The 25,170-nt window shown below is 35.8% G+C and overlaps 1 protein-coding gene across 2 annotated transcripts in view; it reads left to right on the forward strand.

Annotated features, from left to right (window-relative positions):
* The window catches only part of Cdep (Chondrocyte-derived ezrin-like domain containing protein), a 741,059-nt gene that overhangs the window by 44,460 nt on the left and 671,429 nt on the right, over positions 1 to 25,170 (forward strand). For both annotated transcript variants that reach the window (XM_090413128.1, XM_090413137.1), the window contains exon 3: positions 17,325 to 17,428. The gene's annotated coding sequence lies outside the window, so the exon portion shown is untranslated. The remainder of the gene's footprint in view (positions 1 to 17,324; positions 17,429 to 25,170) is intronic.

Genomic DNA, 25,170 nt, shown 5'->3' on the forward strand with positions numbered 1-25,170 from the left:
TTGCCATGGATTCTATCAAAACATCAGTGACATCAAGGCTTTCTTGTGGAAATATAAACCACCATGCTTCTGCCTGCAGGAACCATATCTGAAGCTGAGTGATGACCCTGCACTACAAAATGTTACCATCATTCTTAGGGACAGGACAGGGTATGAATCTACCCATGGATGAGGTGCCATTCCTGGGGCAACTATACTCCTTTCCATCAAGTCCCACTTAATACTAGTATAGAAGTAGCAGCTCTTTGCTTTATGCGGACGATGTTATACTTCTAAATAAATCCGCTACAAGTTTGCAAGATTCCATGACTAAATTGAATTACTGTTGTAATAGATATGGTATGACGGTCAGCAATAAAAAGACAAAGACAATGTAAATAGGTAGAATCATTGAAAATTTCAACTGTGTTTTGAACGGAGAACCTGTGGAACAAGTAAAACATTTAAGCTACTTAGGCACGATTTTTAATGAAGATGGTAAATTAAATATGGAAATAGACAACAGAATTAATAAAGCTGGTATGGTAGGAAGTCAGCTGAATAAATTTATATAGAATAAGAGAGAAATTAGTTGGAACACTAAATTAGCTGTATACAAGACAGTGTTCAAACCAATTTTAACCTATGGAATGTGAGAGCTGGGTCAGAAATAAAACACTTGACCAAAGCCTAGAGACAGCAGATATGAGAGTCCTGAGAAAGATTAGGGGCATGAACAGATGGCATCAATGGCAATATCATTAAAAACGAGGACATTAGGAAAGAACTTGACATTGTCAGCATCCAGGAATGTGTTAGCAGAGCTAATCTCAGGTGATATGGTCACTTAAACAGAATGGGCGAGGAAAGATTAGCTAAACAAGTGTTCTCTGCCAAGTTGGCAGGAAAACGACCCAGAGGAAGACCAAGGTATAGGTGGATTTATATGGTAAAAAGTGCCTTAGACGATAGAAATATAAGATCTGATAATGTTGGAGTCTTGACAAGTAACAGACTGATTTGGAGGAAATTTGTAGATAGGAAGTTAGTAATGATGTAAATTTTTCATGTAGCTATCATATCCTGTACACCCCTTGAGGGTACATGGCAGGAATTTGATGACGATGGTAGTTGCTATCTGACCATCAGTTGAAACTAATAACAGTGCTGGTGCCTTCCTCCTGCCACAGATATTTCTCAAGATGACCTTCATGACATCATATTGCAGTTACTAACCCCCTTACTTTGGGAATTTAAATGGATACATCACTGTTGGGTAGTGGCCACACAGACATCAGAGGAAAAGTCGAATGTATGCTTGAGAACAATAATCCCTCATCCTAATCATGAAGCAACACCTTTTTCCATATGCTTACCCAAGTGCTTTGAAACTGCCATTAATTTAACTGTCTGTTCACTCTCCTTTTTCCCACTGTTTTAGTGGGAATCTGATGACAACCTATTTTGGAGTGATCACTTTCCTGTGATATTCACCTTTCTGTATGGAGAGTTATGTACTCTATCATGGTGAAAAATTGAGCAAGCTGACTGGTCCACCTTTTTCTCTTCTTTCTTTCCAGGCTTATAGGCCAAGTTGTTTTCCGGACTCAATTCCATCTTTTTAAGGGTCTTCCTCTGCATCGGGTACCTTTTGGGTGCTAATTTAGAATTTGTTTACTTATTCTGTTTCTATTCATTCTGAGTAAGTGTTCTTTCCACTTTTCTCTGTAGCAAATAACTTTCATTTAGGGAGTTTGTAATTCCAAGTTTATTTATGATTTCGTTACTTTTGATTTTGTCCATTATTGTGACTCCTTCAGTTCTGCGCAGAAATTTTATTTCAGCTGATTCAAGTCTTCTTTCATCTGCTTTTTTATTGTCCATATCTCACTGCAATAAAGTAAGATACAAAAACACACACGAATAAGAATCTACAATACAGTAGATTCTTATTCGTGTGTGTTTTTGTACATAATTGGGTTTAAAAATTTTATTTAAAAAGGCTGTTACTTTTAAAAAGTTTGATAGTTTCGGGTCTATATCTGCTTCATTTTCATATGTCATTGTGCATCCTAAATATTTGAATGTATTTACTTGCTCTATTATTTTGTTGTTTATTACTATTTTGCTTCTTATTGGATTAGCACCATTGAAGGCCATGACTTTTGTTTTATCTGTTGATATTTCCATACCATATGTTTTTATCACGTTATTTAGACTGTATAATGATTTTTGTAGTTCATCTTCATTGCTTCCAAGGATTATTTGGTCACAGCAAAGAGTAGAGTAGCTAATCTGTTGTTATGGTTTATCTTGAATCCTTCATTAGTTATCTTTCATTCTTTTATGATTTTATCTATGTATATATTAAATAAAACAGGTGAAAGAGGGCAACCCTGATGTGCTGCTCTATTTATTGGTTTCCAGCTTGAGGTTAAATTATTGTACTTCACAGATATTTTATTCTCTTGATAGGTTCTAAAGAGTTGGTTTGGTATTTTATATTCTTCCAGGATTTCCCATAGTTTTTCTCTGATAATTTTATCAAATACTTTGGTGTAATCTATAAAAGCTATGTCTGTTTCTATGTTCATTTCTCTGTGTTTGTCAATTAGTAATTTTAACGTAAATGCAGAGTTTATGCAAGACCGGCCTTTTCTGAATCCATTTTGTTCTTCTATTAATTTTTGATCTATTATACGTTTAAGTTTATGTGTTAAGATTTTTGCATATATTTTATAACAGGTACTAAGTAAGCTCTGATGCCACGATAATTGTTACAATCAAATTTGTGTCCTTTTTTGTAGATGGGATAACTATTGCTTTTGTCCAATCTTATGGGCATTTTCCTTCTTTCCAAATCATGTTATAAAAATTAAGTAGCCTCAGTGAGAATTCAAGTTCTGCATATTTGATAAGTCCCAAGTTTGTATTGTCTTCTGAGGCCTTCCCTGTTTTGCTTGGGTTAATGCTTCTGTTAATTCTTCTTGAGCAGGGGTCTTCAATGCATGGCTGGTGGGCTGCCTGTGGCCTGCCGGCCATTTTGAAAAAATAACTACTTAACATTAAAATGTGATTAAATAAAAAATTATTTCAATGAAGCCCGCAGGCCACTAAGCTATACTGCAGTATTTAGAATTGTATGATGTTTTCCAGATTCACAAGAAACGCTGTGCATTTGATACTTTACATAAAATCCTATAAAAACAAGTTGCTTCTTTCGTCATCTACCAGTGCCAAGCGGTACTTAAGTACTAGTACTAACGTCGCAGGTAGATGGCTGAAGCAGTAGTTTGTTTGAGTGCACTGTCTAGTACCTTCCAGGTACATCTCGAAGGTTCTCGATACTTCGTTATTTTCATATAAATACAAGGGGATCTCATCCACAGTCAGTCAGTCGTGAAGAGTGTGATATTCGTGTATAAGCGCACATAGGTTTGTTGTGTCAGCCATAGCCTATTGTGGTTTTATATTGCCAGACTTTTTTCATTAGTGTGATACATATTCAGTAGATCATAACCGTTACATGGCTATTTTGGATCATTTTTTAGGTTTACCTTCCTGCACTATGGCATCTAAAAGGAAAAAGCATAAATCAAGTGATTCTTGTCAGATTTTTAATGAAAAGTGGACCAATTTGTACTTTTTTGTGCTGATCGACGATAAGCCAGTGTGTTTAATTTGTTGTGAGTCAGTGTCAGTATCAAAAGAATACAATAGAAAATCACACTATGAGACAAAGCATGCATCGAATTTCGATCACCTTCAAGGGTGGCTTTGTGTGGACAACGTGAACCATCTCCAAATTGATTTAAAATGCTAGTACGGTATGATTAAAAGGCAGAGGGAAGAGAGCAAAGCGTGTCAAAATAAGTTATGTAATAGTTGAAAAAATTGCTAAAAAAATCAAAAGCCTTCTTGGACGGCAAGTTTGAGTGTCTCATTGCTGCTTGGGATATTCTGTGCCCAACTAATAAGGAAGTGTTTAAAAAACCAAGTTCATCTGGGTTAACTGTAGCATGACATGTCTAAGAACTTACCAATGATATTGAAGGAACTTTAAAAAAACAATCGTCAGAATATATGTCATATTCACTTGCTTTAGATGAGAGCACAGATGTGAAGAATACAGCACAACTGGCTATCTTTGTCCGTGGCATTGATCAACGATTCAATGTGACAGAAGAACTGCTAGCACTCGTACCTATGAAGGGAACAACGAAAGACACTGATATTCTTGAAGCCACCAAGAAAACGTTCCAGCATTTCAACTTCAGCTTAACCTTTCAATATCGACTTTGAGGGTCACCTGCAATGGGACTTGTAAACAATTTTCAAAAGACATGCCGAATTTCGGGCGATGCTCTTGGTTTCAATACTTCTACATCCCTTCTTAAACAATGAGTGAGTTAATTCCCTTTGGGCTTATTTTGCTCTTTATACAGATAGCTTTACATAGAATAAATAAAATACATTTGTACAAGAAAATATAGGTGTGTTCCCACTGTAAAAGGTCGATGTTTTAGATAATTTATATTTTGGCAACATCGAACTTTTACATAGGCTCACCCTTTCATGAAAAAAAATTTTACAAACATTTAAATATAGATGCAAAAAATTTTTTTATACATAGTACTTCTGCATCGAGGTTTATCAGTTCTCTGGGGTGAGTACCACTCAGTTTTCTTATTATCATCCTTTGAGATGGCATTGCATTCTATTCGATATATGTTTCTATACAGTTGCGATACTCGTTTTTTGTCAAAATTGGTGCTTCCTGTATCAAATTCATCCGGTTTATCAATTTCACCATCTCTGTTTTCCCTAGCATGAGTTTGCTTATCCTTATTACTTATTTTCATTCTTGTCTTAGTGCGATTTGGCCTTGCCAAGTGTATGGTACTCTCTGAGGGATCATTCTTCCTCTCTTCATTCACATTCTTGATTATTCTGTCTGATGTTATAGTTGTTTTTCTACATGTTTATGAACCCCTTCAGCTTGGAATCTCTGAGTGTTTTTCTTTTTCTGCTTCACTCCCATCAGAGAAACTTCCTGGGCACTGAAATCACAGGAAAACCTATGCCTTTTTAGAAAGTCAGTACCCAGTATTACTCTATCGTCTGGAGGTTCTGAGATAATTAGCAGTTCAGGAAGTACACTCAAATCAATGTTGGGCAACCACATGCTTATTTTTAGTTTCCTATCAACATAAATAGTAGGATTCGCTATACCATTCAGTCTGATTGGCCTCCGAAGTTTCATGACCCCATTATCGATTCTAGACCTTAGTCTCTTGAACAGGGATTCTTTCATAACTGAGACTTGGGATCCTGTGTCCAATAGAACATTACAGTGTATCCCCTTTATTTCTCCACGAATAACGGTCATTAGCTCGTTGCGTTGATTCGGATTCTCTTCTCTAAATTTTTTTGACCAGTTTGTGTGATGTTGCCTAGCTCCCAGCGTATTTGTTTCAGATTGTTTACTCCGGTAGAATCTTCCTCTATTTTGGAAGCAGTTCCTAGCTATGTGTCCCATTTTCCTGCAGATGTAGCATTGGGGTGCTCCTCCCTTTCTTTTCCCCTTATTATCCCTTCGTTCGTGACTCTGGTTTTCTGTGGTTGTTTTAGTCACTTCATGTAGTTGTTTAACAGTTAAATGAAGTCTTTCTATTAGGGGCTGATGTAATCTTTCTACTTCTTGTTTTATCATCGATTGTACTTCTTCCCTTGTCAAGGATTTGTCAATATTTGGGGTGGTCATTCTCTCATCTTCAATTTTATTTACAGGCAACGCTCCTTTTTTGTGTTCCATTTTTTCAATTTGTTCTTTTGCTCTCCCTTTCGAAATTTCTGGGGTTTTTGTCCTTCCGTTCATCCTTCTTAGAGTTAGATTCCTTATTTATGACATGGATTTGACTAGTGCTAGATACAGGATGAAAGTCACCAATTCTTTCTTCTTTTTCTTTTACAGCAAGGAAACACTCATCTAAATTATTTAATCTCTTTTTATATGCCGTCTCATGGAATTCCTCCCTTACCCCTAGTCTAAATTGGTTAAATATTGCCCAATCTAGATGGCTCCTGTGTTCAGCAGATATGCTAAGGCTGTTCGCCAAAGTTAGCAATCTGTTATAGTAATCTGTTGTGGATTTCTTTTTTTTCTTGGGTGCATCTTTGCAACCTCTATAGGTTCAGACCCATACTTCTGATCTTAGAGAACTTGGATATCAGGGTTTCTTTGAACTTGTTATATGCTAAAGCAGGGGTTCCCAACCCTATGCCCGCGGGCACCATGGCGCCTGTCGACCAATTTGTGTGTTCCCGCTGCTGTTCAGCCATGTGCCGTATAGTTTGAAATAATCACACAACAATTCATGGCATTCTATATGACGCATGTGTTAATGACACATGATGAGTATTAAACGCATGCAATGTAAAGTAGACGCGCATTCGAAGTTGTACATTTCAGTTTAAGAACTGGAATATCATCATATTCTCCTAATTATGAAGCACTGGCCAATGAAATGCAATGCCAAAAATCACACTAACTTACATATATATATATATATATATTTAAATTTTTATATAATGTAAACTTAAGTAATAAAACATTTGATTATAATGTAAACTTTGTATGTATTCATTTAACAAACGAATTCAAAAAATTTGCTTGAAAAAATAGATGGTGCCCATCGCCCTACCAGTATTTTTGAATGTGCTCTAAGAAACAAAACGGTTGGGAACCCCTGCTCTAAAGTATCTCTCAGTATTGGAGAAGGTACAAGTAGTTTTTAGCCCTTCTAATTAATTTGTTCCTCACAATGATCAGAAGTTGGAAATCCGACCAATTTCCTACGTTCCTAATCCCTTCTACAAATTTAAAAAATGATAGTACATCATCGTGGTCTTCCCCTGAGAATTATGGAATGATGAGTTGGGGATTAATTGTTCTAAAAAATTCTATTCACCCAACGTGTTAGTGGCTTCTGAGTTCACTTTATCCACATTCATTTTTGAAAAAATTTTGCACAGTATATATATATATATATATATATATATATATATAATTTCAAAGGGATCTCTAAATTACTGAGTATATATACACTTGTTAATGCACTTTGTTGGCCTCATCTTTTGCAAAACTGATCCGATCTCCTTTATCTAATCTTGGATCTTATCCTGTTGACAACTGCGCCATTGTAAATGGGTTTTTTCCTTTATATTATATTATCTTATCAGCAATATTTCTTTATCTTATAAATTATCTTATCATGCTTATTTATCTATTTAGGTTTTCTATTTATGTCAGCTGTGCCATTGTAATATAATGTTATTGTGCCTTTGTAAATTATTTATTACCTTTTATTTTCTTTAACTTAATATTTTTGTATTTTCTTTCTTATTTTACCGTAGGTATTTTTTTTTTCTCATGCCTGGGATCTCCAGATATTTATTTGTTTGAAGACTGCGCCTCTGAAATTCCCCTATAGGCAAAAGAAAGCTTTCATACCCTAGTAGATCAAATAATCACTTATATCCTATCTTAGCCAAGGTGTACAGTCATGGCAAAGTTACTCTCTTTTTATCTTAAATCACTACTAATCATTGGGGTTCTTCCACTATCAGTTTCGAATAGTGCTTTAGGATCAGCGCATTGCAAAAGATTGAATCGGACAATTATTTTTATCAATAATAACAATAAGTTTAATTTCTGGTCTAATAATTGTACATATCACATGAAATCACAAGATTCATTTATGAAAGGTAATTCTTCATCTTTCTCAATCACTCAACTTGGTTTCTAGTATATTCTTTTGCACTTGCTTAGTTAGACTTTCAACAAGCATACTTTATATTACAACTATCAGGAAGTTACACATAACATGAATTTGTCAGGTGTGCTTGACATTCCTAATTTAGCATCAATCAAAATACAACATACATGTGTATATAAATATATCTCTCAGAATCTCATTCCTTTCAAACACTTGATCATAATCTAGGCAGTTATATTTATACAGTCCACCTCACTGAGTTTCAAATATTCCAATGATATGATAGCAGGAACATACTCTATCATAAAATTCAATCATAAGTACACATATAATTAATCAAAAAAATTTCAATAGCTCAATATTTTCTCTGAGGGAAATTAATTGCGCTCATGCTTTACTCATTAGCGATTACACGTATTTAAGAATAATGTTTACTCTCTAAATACTATCTCCTTAAACTAGACAATTTTACAGTTTGATAGGGAATTCTTTCTTAATTCGCAAACAATTAATGAATAGATAAACTTACATGAATCTCTTCCTATCTTGTGTGTGTCTTCCTTCTTTTTTTTCCTTTTTCCGGCGCTTGAGGGGGATTTCTCTCCTCCGTTCCGTGTTTTGGAATTCTCCTCGAAGCTATACAGGTCACCGATGAATAGTTGCGGGATATAGGGTAGGCTTTCTGGCCTCTTGAACTGCCTAGCGAAGGATTTCTGTGTAGGTCGGGTCATGCACTTACTCAAACAAGCGTCAGAGCTTCAGGACCAATACAGCAAGATTTCTCCTTAACTTATTGCCTCCGGATATCTTCAGCTGTGACTAGAGTGGCTATCGGTGGACGGGTCTCTCTGTCTTCCCCACCGAAACTTATGGCACCTCTTGTACTCGATCTCTCATGGATGGATCACTCAGGATGAAGAAAAGGAAGCCCTTCTCATCTCAGAATCAAACCTTTTAAACACCAGTGTCCCTGCACCTTGGATTAAGTTTTTGGGACCCCTAACGTCCCTGTGCGAGTATTGCAAGTAGTTTTGAGAACCCTGGATAATGTTTCTCAAATATTCGCCGACAATCTTACTTTCTCCCTTTACCTCCTTAATCCTACCTATGGGTCGTTCCTTTTGATTCGTGCCACGCCCTTTCAATATCGACCTTGAAGGTCACCTGCGACAGGACTTGTAAACAATTTTCAAAAGACATGCCGAATTTCGGGCGATGCTCTTAGTTTCAATACTTCTACATCCCTTCTTAAACAATGAGCGAGTTAATTCCCTTTGGGCTTATTTTGCTCTTTATACAGACAGCTTTACATAGAAAAAAATAAAATACATTTGTACAAGAAAATATAGGTGTGTTCCCACTTTAAAAGGTCGATGTTTTAGATAATTTATATTTTGGCAACATCAAACTTTTACAGTGGAATGATGATTGTACAGCAGTCAAGAAGTTCAGAAGAAAGCTTGGGTTTTTTCTGCAGATACTGCACAGCAACAAACTTAATTGCTTTCAAACATGCCCAAGCAAGGCACATCACAGCCAGAAAAAATTCTGGATCCAATACACATCTTCCTTAATGTGAGTAGCCAACAGCATTAAAGATATTGGACAAAATCCAGAAAAGGAAAAAGCAGACACACCCACCCAACAGCTCTTCATCATAGAATGTAATGGTTAGTTGCTCACCGAACAGCAATTGCTGTCACACTAGAGAAGATTTTTGCTAAATTATATCATTTGATAGCTTTTTCTTTATATATTTGTTCTAAAAAGAAAACAAAAGAAAGAAAGAAAATAGAAGTTTTAATGATTAAGGATCTTATCTCCCCTGAGTTCCTTATCAAAAAATGCAAAGCCGAAAAACAAATTCTGTTTTCTTCGAATGGTACACAACAGGCCATTCGCTAAAAAAGAATAAATGAAAGTTGCTTTGCTTAAATGTTGCCATTCATTTACTCTGACCAGCTGTTTGTGCAAGATTCTGGGCAAAAATGATTAACTCGTTAGTTGGAAGTAACAAGACACTTGGATATGTGGGAACATATAATACATTTGTACTGTGGGTGGGTTAAGAATTCTTTCCCCATTTTTTATTGATGTTATATATTTTTTAGTATATTTATTATTTTTTTTTACCAGATCCGAAAATCCTGCTTTAGAGATCAAACATGGAACTTTTTCAAGTCACTTCAGGCCTTTAATCACCAGATGGTGGTTTCACACTGGGCAACGAAATACATTTCTCACCTAAAGACATTCACAAACATTCATGGCATGAATGCCAGAGCAGATATGCTAACCACTTGGCTAGCCAGGCTGGCATTTACAGAACGCAGTCTGGCTTCCGTTAATATGGAAGTTAATACTTCTGTTAATACCACATGGAACTCTAATTAGTAAACTGGAGCAGATGGGGATGGATATAGGGTTAGTGAGATGGATAGGAGGGTGGGTTATTCAGGAGTTGAGTCCAAAAGACGGCTTGTGACTAGTGGTATGCCGCAGGGCTCTGTTCTCCGACCACTACTTTTCAATTTGTTCATCGATGATATAGGAAAGGATCTGAGAGGAAGTGTTCACTTGTTTGCTGATGATGCAAAGTTGGGTAGAGCAATTGTGAGTGCACAGGGTGTCAAAATTTTACAGGATGATTTGGATAGTTTGGAGGACTGGGCTAGGAAACATGGATGTCAATTTAATGTGGCAAAGTGTAAGGTTATGCATTTTGGGGTGAAAAGAATAGCTGCAGTATATCACATTGGTGGAACTGCACTCCAGGAGATTGATGAAGCCAGGGATTTGGGAGTATTGGTGGATAGGGAATTGAAGTTTAGGGGGCACATTGCAAAAGTGGCTAAATCAGTTCATCAAATCACTTGGCTTCTGAAAAATACTTTAACAAGCAGAGACAAACAAGTTATTGTTCCTCTGTATCGAGCCTTGATAAGACCCCATCTAGACTACTGTGCCCAGATATGGGCGTCAGGGTTTCTTGTTGATGGGGAGGAGGTGGAGAGGATCCAGAGACTAGTGACCAAGATGATAGCAGGTCTGTGGAATGAACCTTATGAGAACAGGTTGAAGATTTGTGGGCTGCAAAAATTGGTTGATAGGCAGAAAAGGGGTGATATGATTGAGACATTCAAATTACTGAAGTGGTTTCAATAAGATTAATCCAGAAGATATTTTTGAGAATAGGACTGGTGGTGGGAGGACTAGGGGCCATACATGGAAGCTGGGCAAGAATGTGGTTAGCAGGGGTGTTAGAGCAAGGTTTTTTACTTGGAGAGTGGTGAATGAGTGGAATAAGCTGCCAGAGTCTGTTGTGGGTGCTACGACCATGAATGGGTTCAAGGCAAGGTATGATAGATACTGTGTGAATGTTGAATAGTTGTTCTTGACATGATGTTAGGGCCTTCTTCGATGAGTCTGTCGACTCCTTGGAGTTGCCCGGAATAATAATATAATATCATTCAACAATCAACCATCTAGTCTGGCTGGAAGCTTCCATAAGAGATGCATTTCTAAAATGCAAGCACTTTGTTTTGGGTTTTCATTGATCTCTTAAAAGTATATGGCACTGCTTGGAGATTTGGAATACTGAAAGATGTACAGAGTTTTGGTCTTGGAGGGATTGGATTTCCCCCCCCCCTCCCCCTTTTTTTTTTAATCAACATCATTTCATCCAACCAAATCTTCCAGTCCTAGTGAGAACTGCTCTCTCCTGACCACCCAAGAGGAGAGAGAGTTCCACAGGGTTCAGTCTTAAGTGTCACACTTTTTGAAGTTAAGATTAACTCGATAACGAAACATTTTCCTCTAACTGTAAGTAATGCCCTCTGTGTGAATTACTTTACTATCTTCTGTCATTTGTATAATATGAAGGTCATAGAAAGACAGCTAGCTACAGCAGCCATTGATCAATTTTCGAAATAGGCATTTGTAAATAGGTTTGGATTTTCAGTTTGTGCATGTTGCTGCAGATGTGTTTTTAATCCTGATTTATAACTCAGACTAGCACAAACATTAATCCCAGTTACACTAGAGTGAAAGTTCTTAACTCATCTTTGATGATGAATTCAATTACCTTACCTCCTTCACACCAGTTGCGAGACAAAACATCAAACATCCTTTGTACTCTATCTTCAACCTCTTGGAGTGCAAACAGATATTCTTAGCTTCAAGCTGTATTGTGGCTTATACTTTGAAATACACTATTGAAACTTCGTTATGGATTTCAAGTCTCTGCTTTTGCCAAAGAGAGTTTTCTATCATGGCTAGTCCCCATTCACGATCATGACATTAGGGGTAGACAACATAACAGATACCACTAAACGCACTTCCTTGGTGGAATGCATACAAAATACTATGTAGCTTTTCCTTTTACAGGCTGGCACCAAATTTTCCAACTGGGATAAATGTTGCTGGTAGACCACAGGTCTCTCCTGTCTACCAGAACTCTTTCAAGCTCATATTGAATACTCTGATGTACAGCAATCCCTCCATTAGTGTACCTAATGTGTTCCTTAAAACAGGCGCATTAATCGAAAATGCGCTAATCGAATATAATAACCTATGGGGAAAAGTATAATTCGTTCCTCAAATTTCTTTTTAGAACCTTAATTTTTATATAAAAGAATTAAGGTATGTCTCAGGGCCTAGTTAAAGGAAAACCATGAAGCTGAAAGACAATAAAACATTCGGAATATAAATTTTATTATTCTACTTCTTAACAAAGAATTGAGCTAACGTAGTTTGGCAGGCATTTTGTTTCTTTTTTTCATACAATCGACGGTATGGCCCTATTGCCTCTTCTACTCTTCTGCAAATTTTACTGCTTCTCTCTTTATCAGGATTAGCCTCTAAGCATTGCTGCTTAAAAACTTTGATTTTACGAAAAATATTTTCAGATTGTTTCTGTGAAATCTCTTTTGACTGATTATCAGTGGTTAAATTTTCTTCATATTCTTCGGGACCTACCCGCTGTGCATCTAAATTTAGAGGTCGGAATCGCTCAATTCTTCAGAATGAGATTTAATTAACTCTTGGACGTTATCATTGTCAATCTCATCAAAACTCAGTTCATGCCTGATGTTGGCAATTTCCTCAACAACATTATTCATTTCATTTGAAAAGCTTCCATAATCTTTTGCACAATGTGAAAGAATGTGCTTTCAAATGGCTCGCATATTGCTGGCAGTAATTTCATTCCAATATCGATGAATATTTTCAATAGTAGATTTAACATTAAATTTCTTCCAGAATTCTACTAATGTCATAGAATTCTCACCAAATGTTGCTCTTCTATTGCCTGTTTAAATGTTCTTCTCAGGTAGTATGCCTTAAAGGTTGCGATAATCCTCTGGTCCATAGGTTGTATGAGAGAAGTTGTATTTGGCGGTAAAAATTTGGAACATAGTATACATGCAAGTAGTGTAGTATGCCATTAAAAATAACTTTATAAAATGTTTTAAATCAGTAACTAAATTATTTCATTCTGGTGAGTGATTTTTTAATATAGTTAGCCATAAAAATGTATAGATAGAAAATTTTTAAAATCTGTAACATTTCTTTTTAAGAAGTATATAGGTGCACTAATCGAATTTTAGAGGCGCACTAATTGAATTTGGGTATCGAAAAAAAGACGCACTATTCGAAAATGCACTAATCAAGGGATTACTATACTTGTCTATATAGATGGTTCAAATATCAAAGGTACTAGTGGGATCTTCTGCTGTCTTCCCAGACAGAAGAATATGTGCCCAGATTCCACTGGACTGTAATAACTTTACAGCTGAGCTATATGATATAGAGTTCAAAGGAATGCAATTTACTGCATTTGTTCCTTTGAACTCTAATAGTGTAATGCAGCTGCGATCAAGACATGAGCTAATTAGTTTTATTTTAATATGCATATAATATAACTAATAATTTATTATTTCTCATATTTTCCTAAACTCAAATTAGCATTTTATGGAATTGTAAACAAGTAAATATATGTTAAAACACTACATGATGAGACTGTAGCAAGGAAGCAAAGCCTTTAGTTCTAAAATTGAATATGTCTAGCTGACATGATTAGCTGATCTTGATTTCTTGACTTGGGTTTAAAGGTCTTAGCATGAAAGTTTCCATATCTAAGGGGAAAATATTCGCATATATCAAAATTTATTTCTGTTGTGATAGTATTTTAAAGCAAAGTCATATTCATGGAAGAGTGCTATTTGTGTTTTTACTTTTATGAAACAGTTTGACCTTTTCCCAGCCAGAATCTGATGGTATTCAAAGTGTGGTCTGTGAGATTTAAATTCATAAAAAGGTCCATTTTGCAATAGCTTTTTTTTATATAATGACATTATTCTTTATTACGTCAATTGAATCTAGAGCCATTTTGATATGTCTAACTATAGGTAGATTATTGTCATTTGTAACGTATAATTTTATATATAGTAGAATCTCTTAACCGACAACAATGGGACTTTGCCGATTCTGGATACGAGATTTTGCTGGATAATTGAATATATATTTCGAGAACTTACCTGTTCATGTTTTGTGATGCCATCTGTAGAAATTGCAACGTGCGAAGTTTGTTGGTCGTGTTTTTTGATCTACCGGCCATAATTAAATAAATAACAAAAAATCGTGTGGATTTTTTAAAATTTAAAACCCATATACATAATTTTATATTTCACACAATCAAATTTAAACAATATTTAAAAATTACAGTATACGTATTTATCGCATGAAAGTTGTGAATTTCTTAGTGTGTCGACATAACATAACTTCGAATATCTGCCTGCTTACAAGAATGTCACAGAGCTTTAAAAATTCACTGTGTATACAATTTATTTATTCGTATGCAGTTTTCTCCCCTGTCCGTATTGGGGTGAGTTGAGCCCACTCACGGGGGTTAAGTATTTATGGCTGTAGATACGTGTGTTCATGGGGCCAGGTTGCCTGCTTGCGCGATTTAAAACGCCAGATAAACTGGCGGAAAAAACCCTATTGCCCGTGCCCAAAACCAGCTAACTTGGCTATGGCTGAGGAAGATCCTCAAATTCCTCATGTCTTCGACGGCAATCGAACCTGGGACACTCCTTCCCCAGTCATATGGTTGTGAAGTGCACAGCCACTAGGCTAACTGTGCAGATTGTGTATACAATGAAGTTTCATAACATCATGTGCTGACATAGATGAACATTGCTTGGCAAATGTTATGAAAGTCTGCAATCCTTCATCATCTTCCTTCCACGTAACTTTCTTGGTCTGCATGCCGTTATCCTCCTCCTCATCTTTCTTCTTTCCCAGTACATGTTCGGTTATTTCGCTGTCATCAAGAGAGAGTGATGGGAACGGAATTGTCTACATCCACCCAAGCATGTGCCTTGTCTTCACTCACCTTCTCCGAATGTGTTACTAAATCCAAGATGTTGGACACAGGACGTGTTTTAAAACCACGAAAATCTTTTTCACTTGATTCGTCATCTTCAAATGTAATGATTTGCCACAATTTATGCCAACAGCGACATAAAGTAATGTTCTGTACATTCTTCAGGCAAAAGACAAAGTAAATATGGTGTCTTTCAATGTGAACTGTTTCTGAAAATCTTGGATGCTACCTTCAAAGTTCACTCATCAATGCATAAAAAGGGAGAAGTAGTTCATCTTTATATTCTCGATGACTCCTTAGTCCATTGGTTGGATAAGGCTTATTACGCTGGGCGGCAGAAACATAACATGAATGTTTTCCACATTTAAGTCTTCAGCTGGGGGATGGGCATGACAACTGCCACGCCCATCCCCCAGCTGAAGACTCAAATGTGGAAAACATTCGTGTTATGTTTCTGCCGCCCAGCGTAATAAGCCTTATCCAACCAATGGACTAAGGAGTCATCGAGAATATAAAGATGAACTACTTCTCCCTTTTTATGCATTGATGAGTGAACAAAGTTGAGTGGAGATTCTTTTGTTGGACAAATTTACTTTGTCCAACAAAAGAATCACTTTTCTGTCTAGTGGTAAACCCTTTTCCCTTAAATGCTCCTTCACACTGGGCATGAATACACTATGAAACCATTCTTTGAATATGTCACAATCCATCCATGCATTCTTTTGTGCCTGATAATAGATAGGCAGATTTGTCACATTTTTAAAGCACCATGGATTACGGTACTTGCCTACCACTGACAATACTTTGTGCATACCTGCAGCATTTGTGCATACCACCACAGTTACGTGGTCCTTGTTCTGCTTAAAGCCCTTTTTTCAAGGCTTCCGTCACACAAGCCAAAGTCAACATGGGAAGCTTCCATAACAATCCATTCTCATCGGACACTTATGGATTCCATGCCTTTCTTTGAATCAGTTAAGCCACCTCAATGGAAAATCCACACTCGCCACACTTGCATCTTCATTTTCCCATGCAATTCCTTTGCTTTTTTTCTTGCAGCATTGGTCCAAAAATGCAAGCTCCCCTCTGATCTTTCTAGGGAAACCAATTATATAACACAAGATCTAATTCTTCAATCCAGGATTGGTTTACAGTTTTCTGATTTTCTGCAGCTTTTGTAGATTCTGTTTGCATCATGAATCTCTGGAGTTGACCACCTTGTTTCTTTATATTGTACAAAGATGAACTTCCAACTTTATATTCCTCCATTAATTTTGTTCTGCTGGCACCTCTCTCCATTTTCTCCAGCAATTAGAGTTTTAACTTGAGAGCGAGAACGTTTCTCTTACATTTTGCGGGAGTAGCCATAGCGACACTACATGGGCTAGGAGCGTACATATACGAATGCAGTTTGTTGGCACGAGTTCTGGCTGTGCAATATACAGAAACAACCCATGTGACCTCTCTCTCTCAGCTATTGAACTGCTGGGGGTATTGTGTGAAGCATACGTTTTGCATGCCCCACGCGACTCGGCTGTGCATACGACATTATTGCCTGAATGCAAGCCCATTGCATATTTTTCTTATCTCATAGGCTTACATTTTGGGTTTAAATTTAGACCTTCGAAAGTGTCGTTGTTTTGGTATTGCCAGTTAATTGGGTGCCGGTTACGAGAGATTTTACTGTAGTTTTAAAAAAATATTTTGCCTGATATGAGCTTTGGAATGCCTCAGATTTTATTAGAGTTCTTAATTACCAAATTTCATTAAATTTTCATCCAGTCAAGTAGTCACATTTCAGATTATTTTGCTTTGTCAAATTGTATCAATAAAATTTGTCTGATATTTAAGATGGGGTTTCACCATTTGTTTACTCAACAAAATTTAGTAGCGATCCTCAGTTCCAAATTTCATTAAATCCTTCCAGCTAGAGCAGATGAATGTATGCACAGATGCTCAGATGGATTGACAAAACAGATGCTTTGTCTCAACATGTTTTGCAAAATTTCAAAGTATGGAAGCATTTTATCATTTGTTTTTATAATAAAAAACATGCCTGCAAGGACGTTTTGTTAAAACCTAGGATCTGATTATAACCTTTCATGTTTTCATATAATAGATTTAATTATATAAAATAATCCAAGAATATATTTTGCTTATTTATTTATTTATTTTTATAGGTAATCGGAACTTCTGGATATCAGCTCTATGTTTGGTTCTGGGTTGGCAGAAATTATTGAGAAACAGCCAGGTTGTTTTCATAAAGTTAAATTGAAATGAGGAGGTGCGAAGTTTTAATTAAAAGTTATATTATTATTTATGGGAAAAAGATGTCCACATAAGTTTTTGTTTTAAGGATATATGCCTATTATATTGTTTGTTTGCCTCAGTATAATACTGATGTGATTATAATTTTTTTCATTTAAATAAATGAGAAAAAGACGAGATACTTTTCTTTCATTCCTTCAAAAATGTGACTAAATTAATGCTAATTAAGACTTTATAAAGGAAATAATAAATGTCTGATCTTTAAATTGAGATGGAGTTTCACCATTTGTTTACTCAACAGATTTTAGTAGCAATCTGCAATTCCAAATTTCATTAAATCCTTCCATCTTGAGCAAATGAATGTGCACAGATGGTCAGAATATTTTTGCATTTTTTAATGTGCTCTGATTGTGATTATATTAGAAGTTGATTATTAAAACTAATATAATTAATAAAATGTGCTATTTCACATTTACACACATAACTGATTTCACATTGCTTCTGTAGCATCCCCTCCATGTGAGGCACCTGTTCGCGGTGGAGGGGACCTTCCTTATCATTTGCTTTTCTTCACATATTCTTTGCTCCACTTCTCCTGAGTCTTTTTTTTACTATCCTATCTTCCAGACAATACCATCATTGGGATCCAACACTTCGCTGCAATGCTTGCTGTGCAGTGCAACCTGTGGACATCCAATATAGGGGGGGGGGGGATCCTAGTAGTCCTGTATCATTTTGGCCTCTGCTTTGGCATAACTGGTGGTCCTGGATGGCCCGGACAGATCATTCGGCTAGTGGGCTTGCCTGCACGGGTGAAGTGTGTTGCAATAATGCACTAATGTGAGCACCATAGCATGAATTGGGTCTTGTCCCTGAACCATGGGGAAGGAGACCCAATTCATGCTATGGTTCTCATATAATGTCTGGGATAGCCCTGCAATCCACTCTTGAGCTCATCCATTGCTTGCTGGAGAGTAGGTATCCATGTATAGCTCTGTGGTGGGTGGGGAGCTCTGATGCTGAACAAAAAATCACTCGAGCACGAAGTCTTCATTATCAGTTCTTTCAGGAGCCCCCTAACAAAGTCCCAACCAAGTAATGATACCATTGAGATGCCTTTCAATAACAGAAGTAAGAAATAAAAGATGTGATACAGTAATCTTCTATGGATTTCCTTCTTTTAATATACAGCAGAATATAGAGGATGAGTTTCTGGATTCTTGGCATAAGTCAATTGTCATTGCCATCAGAAAACCAGGAAAGGATCCAACACAAACAAAAATAATTATCGACCTATTACCCCTGACCAGCTGTCATTGTAAGATACTAGAGAAAATAGTTAGTCAGATTTCTCTGGTATTTAGAAAGCAACAATCTTCTCTCCAATACACAGTGTTGGATTCTGATTATATAGAGATTGGAGTAATTATTATTTGTTTCAGAATCCAACATGATCTTCCATCACATAGGCTAGACTTGTAAATATTATTTGTAATTCACTTGTTTATAATTTAATATTCATATAACTACCTTTACTTTTATCTAATATTTAATTAATTAATCAAAGATATATGTATTAATAATGAAAAGACTGTATTAAATATTATTAAGCTATTTTATTCATTACTATATTAATATTATAAGAACTTGTATTTGATAATTTGACTGTGCATTAATTGAAATGTAAATATTCTTTATTTATTCCTATTTGTAGAAGTTTAGCATTATGCAATACCTCAATTTTATTATATTTTGTTTGGTTGTCATGGAGACGTATGTAAGTGAGCGAGCACGTTTCGGAACACCACGTGAGAAGGTTTATTGAAAAGAGTTTTAGAAAGAAATCACGAGAATAATTTAGGTGGGAAGAACGGATATATAAGCAATGAACACTGAAATTATTAATTAATTAAGAGAGAGAAAAAGGAGAGAATTGGCATTAGGTTGGAATCGGAGCATTTGGCATTCGGGAATCACAGTGCGATAATAGCGAGTCGGCAAGTCACTCAAGCAGCTAATAAAGTCTACTAGTCGAGAAGCAGTTAGCTAATAAGTTGTAGAATAACAATTATAGCTACGGAAAACAGCTGAGAGACTATTAATTAGACTAGCGATACTTGAATTGAGATATAATTTCAGGGCCAACCTTTCAAGGACATACGGAACCTTGAAGCAAAGTATGAAGTTTCTAGACAATAGTAGAGGCTGTGAAGTTGAAGTTTACCATTAGCTGTGTTTAGAATTATAGTGCCTAAAGAATTATTTGAATGCAGGAGGAATGAACAACTGTGCATATAAAACCTCAAGATTAAGAATTATTGTGTATTGCCTTAATTCATAAGTGATCAGTAGTACTTCATGCAAGAACGTTTATGTGTATAGTGACCGATGATTAATTCAGTTATTGCTTAGAAGATTTATTTAATGAGTGCCATATACTGTTTAAGTGTTAACAGTTATAAAAAGTGTTTATGTATAAGTAGATGAAGAAAGAAGATTGTCGGTAAGATTATTCCAACCTTTAATATTTCTATACAGAGAAGTGTGTGAGTTTCATCCTAGAATTTCCTTATACTAACAGTAACTATTGCGGAGAATTAGCTGAGGTGTAAATTTAAAAGTGTTTGTTTGTGAAGAGGTGTTACTGCGATTTTATTGTATTTTGGAACTTGAGGAACTGTGAGAAGACTGTACTAGAGATAACAGATTTACCATTGTCTGAGTTTGTATGAGTGTACTTATCAGAGAAGCTAAAATGTTTGTGATATCTTAATTACTGATTTGAAGTTAAGTGTAAAATTTGTGATTCTAAAATTAAATGTTTGTTTTTGTTAATCAAAAGTGTTATTTTGCCTGAATCTCTTTTACTGCACCATTCATAAAATATTCGAACCAAGGCGGGTAAAATAAGTAAATTAAATATACTCGGCCAGTATATGATAACAACATATAAAGGAAGGGTAGTTGAGAGTTGGTTTATCTTCAATTCTTGAACTAATTCAGATATAAAGTGGCGCAGTCTTTAAATATAAATTTTCTTTATATTTGAATTAGAAATCAACTTGCAACCTATCAACTAGTTAAGAACATCATAATAACTATATATCAAATCCAAAGTATAGATTGAGAGGAAGTAGGATCCAACAACAGTGTGGGTTTCATAGTCTTCATTCAACTTTAGACCATTTGGTTCGTTTAGAAACTTGTATAAGAGATGCATTTCTAAAGCAAGAACATCTTGTTTCAGTTTCTTTGACATGGAAAAAGCTTATGACAGAGTTTGGAAATATTGTATATTAAAAGACCACTAAAATTTGGATCTCCCTGTATTTGTTAGAAACTTTCTGTCCAAGCGAATGTTCCAAGTAAGAGTGGGAAGTATGTTATCTTGACCATATCATAGGTCAAGATAACAATACCAGGACCAAGAATAGGCTGTTGTCCAGTGATTCGTCTTGAGTGTGACACTTTTTTTTTTTTTGCATCATCATCATCAAATTCCTGATATATGTATACACACACACACACACACACACACACACACACACACACACACACACACACACACACACACAGCCTCAAGGGGTGTACAGGATATGATAGTACTACATGAAAAATTTACATCATTACTAACTTCCTATCTACAATTTTCCTCCAAGTCAGTCTGTTACCTGTCAAAACTTCAACATTATTAAATCTTATATTTCTATCTGGAGTGCTTAAGGGTCAAAGCTATATAACTGAGAGGAGACCTCCACATAGCCTTTAAAAGAATGTAGAGAACGACCAGGGCTTCTGACCTAATGTCCAATCCTCACCTTCTCGTGGTGCACCCTGTTGGGTATCTACCTGGATACTGAACGAATGAGGATGGGCTGGCAGTTTGGGATTTAGCCGACCAAATTGTATTCTATTGGTTAAACCAAAATACAAAATGATGGTACAACATGACAAAATTTCATGCCGGCTGGGGCGTCGCCTCGTTGAACAAGGTCCCAGTTGTTTTCACCAGGGAACCAGGGCGAACAGCAAAAAGTCAGCTACTGGAACAAATCAGAAAACACACCCCAACTCAACATCACCAGAGTTAAAGATCGGTACTATCAACATAAGAAACCTGAATGGCAAAGAAATGGAGCTAGCCAAGGAATTAGATAAGTACCAGATCGACATAATAGGGGTGACTGAAACAAAGAAGACAAAACTGGTGAGCTTTTTCTGAGCAATAAATACAAAATGTTATATTCAGGCAATGACATTCAAGGAAAAGAAGGAGTAGCCATAGTATTCACCACTAAATACGAAGCTAATCTTCTTGAATGGCAGGCAGTCTCAAGTAGAGCGATGTGGGCAAATATGAGAATGGGGAACTGGACAATGAGACTTCTTTGTGCCTATGGTCCCAAAGAAGGTTCTTCTAAGGTAGAAGTGGAGGAATTTTTTGATGCTTTAGAGCAGTGGTCTCCAAACCTTTTGCCGTGAGGGCCACATTGGGTACTTCAGCACTGTTCAGCGGGCCGTGGTAATAAAAAACTCTAGAACTAGATATGAGTTTTATTGAAAGCAGATAAAAACTGATTACAGAGCATGTGAGATTAAATGATAGTATATTAATGACAACGATCACTATCAGCAAATTCTCATATTTTTATCACAAATTATAACAAAACCATTAATGTGAATGACGTAACTGGGTTTGTGTTTTTAAAATCTTATTAAACTCAGGTTCAAATTTTGAAGTGGTAATTACAAGTAGCGATTTCAAATGTTCATCAGATAAATTTGCCCTGTATTTTGACTTGATATATTTCATTCGGGAAAAAATTTGTTTGCAAAGATACGTTGTCCCAAAAATAGAGATAAATTTACAAGCAAATTTCTTCAAATTTGGGAACTGCTCAGAGTTCAAAAATTTATAAAAATTGATCAAGTTTCTTTTTTTTTTTTTTTTTTTGAAATAGCCTAATTCATTTTTTTTCTTTAGGGAAACAATTTGTTTAAATTTTTGCTAGTCATTAGTTTTTCAACTGAATATACACCAACAATTTACATGTAACTTTTTTTTAATTTCATATAACTTCGAGTTTTTGTCAATGAATACAGATTGGGAAATTTTGTTTTTATTTCGTTTTTTGCTTGTTAGTTCATTTTAATCGTGTTTTTACCGACTTTAAAAGTTTTCTTATTTTCTGTGACATAAATTTTTTTTTTTTTTTGATAAAAAAGTTTATTTGGATGTAACTATTTTATTTCGCTTTGAATTCTTTTAAATTTTTTTTCTTTGTTAGTCCATTTTAACCGATCTTTTACAGTCGGAAAGACTGTAAAAGATCAGTTAAAATGGATTATGGTTACTTTTTGCTATTCAGGAATATATTTTGAACACAAGTTTAATTAATGCATTTGAAATCTATCAACACCCCGTGTTTTTTTTGCAGATTCTTATTGAAAAATTAGTCCAATTGGTGGGCCGGATAAAATCATATCGCGAACCACATCTGACCAGCGGGCCGTAGTTTGGAGATCCTGCTTTAGAGAAAGCAACTGACACAATGAAAATGGAAAAGTTAGTTCTTAATGGGGATCTAAATAGCAGAGTAGGAAACGATTGTCAGGCATACAAAAATATTTTGGGAAAATTTGGAGAAAAGAGCAAAGCTAAAAATAATGGCAAATACCTGTTGGATTTCTGCTCAGGACATGGACTGGTTATTACTAACGCCATGTTCCAACTTAAAAATGTGCACAAATTCACATGGAGAGAAGAGGCAAGGAATAAGAAAAGTCTCATTGACTATGTTATTGTTGATAGTGATGTTTTCTCCCCAGTGCAGGACACCACAGAGTACAGAGGATTTGAAATTGGAAGTGATCATTATTTAGTTTTGAGCAGGATAAAATTGAATTTCATATTGAAAAGAATAACATGTAAGAAAGTGTTAAAGCAAATGAAAGTTGAACAGCTCTCAGATGTGAACTGTACACTAAAATACACAAAGATTATTGAAAAAAAAAAAAAGGTTTGAGAACAGGAACCAAACCTTGGAGATTCAGTGGCAAGCCTTGAAGCAAACCCTGATTGATTCAGCCAGAGAGGCATGCGGTGAGGTTGTCTGCAAGTATAGAAAAATCAGAACTCCATGGTGGACATAGGAAGTTACAGAGGCAGTGAAGGAAAAGAAGAAAGCATATCAAAAGTTCGTAGCAAATAAGTCAGCTTTTGCTCTTAGAGAATACAGAGACAAATGTAAGAAAGCTAAATACTGTGTAAACTAGCTAAACAAAAGTCTTGGGAGGACTTTGGCAAGAACATAGAAAATAAATATCAAAAAGGTGGTAAGATATTTTGGAGGTTGTTGAAGAAGCTTAGAAATGGTGGAAAGAGTGCTGTAAAAGGAGTTAGAGATATACAGTCATGAATACATATCCATACTTGAAGCAGAAAAAGCCATCAAAGGCTTGAAATGTGGAAAGGCAGCAGGAGTAGATGATATTTGACCAGAAATTCTGAAATAACAGTCTTACAGTGGCTGCACTACATAGTTTAGAAAGCCTGGACACAGGGAAGAATTCCCAATGATTGGAGCAGAGCTCTCATAGTATCCATATATAAAAAGGGAAATAAAACTGAATGTGAGAATTACAGAGGTATTTCCCTACTGAGTGTTCCTGGCAAGATTTATGCAATTATACTTGAGAAATGGTTGAGAAGAATTGTGGAAGAAAAGTTTGGTGAAGAACAAGCTGGATTCAGGCCAAATAGAGGCTGTCAGGATCAGATCTTCACTTTACGACAAATAGTTGAAAAAGCATGGGAATTTAACAAAGATCTATATTTAAGTTTTGTCGATCTGGAAAAGGCAGCATATAACAAGGTGTCAAGAGTGAAGCTATTTAATACGCTACAGTTATATGCTGTCAATGGGGCATTATATCAAGCAATACTTAGTCTTTATTTGAGTTGTAAGTCAGCAGTTAGAATTGAAGGAAGTACAGGGAGATGTTTTAACGGTAAATCTGGTCTGAGACAAGGATGTACATTATCCCCTTTGTTATTCATTATTTATATGGATCACATTATGAAGGAAAGTGGTATTAAACATGATATCAAAATTGGCGGTGTTAATGTCAGCTCTTTGCTTTATGCAGATGATGTTATACTTCTAAATAAATCTGCCAAGTCTGCAAGATTTGCTGACTAAATTGAATAACTTTATGTGAACGGAGAACCTGTGGAACAAACATTTCAGCTGCTTAGGCACAATTTTTAGTGAAGATGGTAAATTAAATATGGAAATATACAACAGAATCAACAAAACTCGTATGGTAAGAAGTCAATTGAATAAATTCGTATGGAATAAGAGAGAAATTAGTTAGAACACTAAATTAGCTGTATACAAGACAGTGTTCAAACCAGTTTTAACTTATGGATCTGAGAGCTGGATCAGAAAAAAAAAACATTTGACCAAAGAATAGAGACTGCAGATATGAGAGTCCTGAGAAAGATTAGAGGCATGAACAGATTGCATCAATGGCAATATCATATTAAAAACGAGGATATTGAGAAAGAACTTGACATTGTCAGCATCCAGGAATGCTTTAGGTGAGCTAATCTCAGGTGGTATGGTCACTTAAATAGAATGGGCGAGAAAAGATTAGCAAAACAAGTGTTCTCTGCCAGGTTTGCAGGAAAATGACTCAGAGGAAGACCAAGATATAGGTGAATTGATACTGTACAAAGTGTCTTGGATGATAGAA

This window comes from Typopeltis vanoorti, chromosome 2, assembly GCF_054136105.1.
Source record: "Typopeltis vanoorti isolate ZY-2024b chromosome 2, IOZ_Tvanoo_1.0, whole genome shotgun sequence".
In the NCBI taxonomy this organism is placed as follows: domain Eukaryota; kingdom Metazoa; phylum Arthropoda; class Arachnida; order Uropygi; family Thelyphonidae; genus Typopeltis; species Typopeltis vanoorti.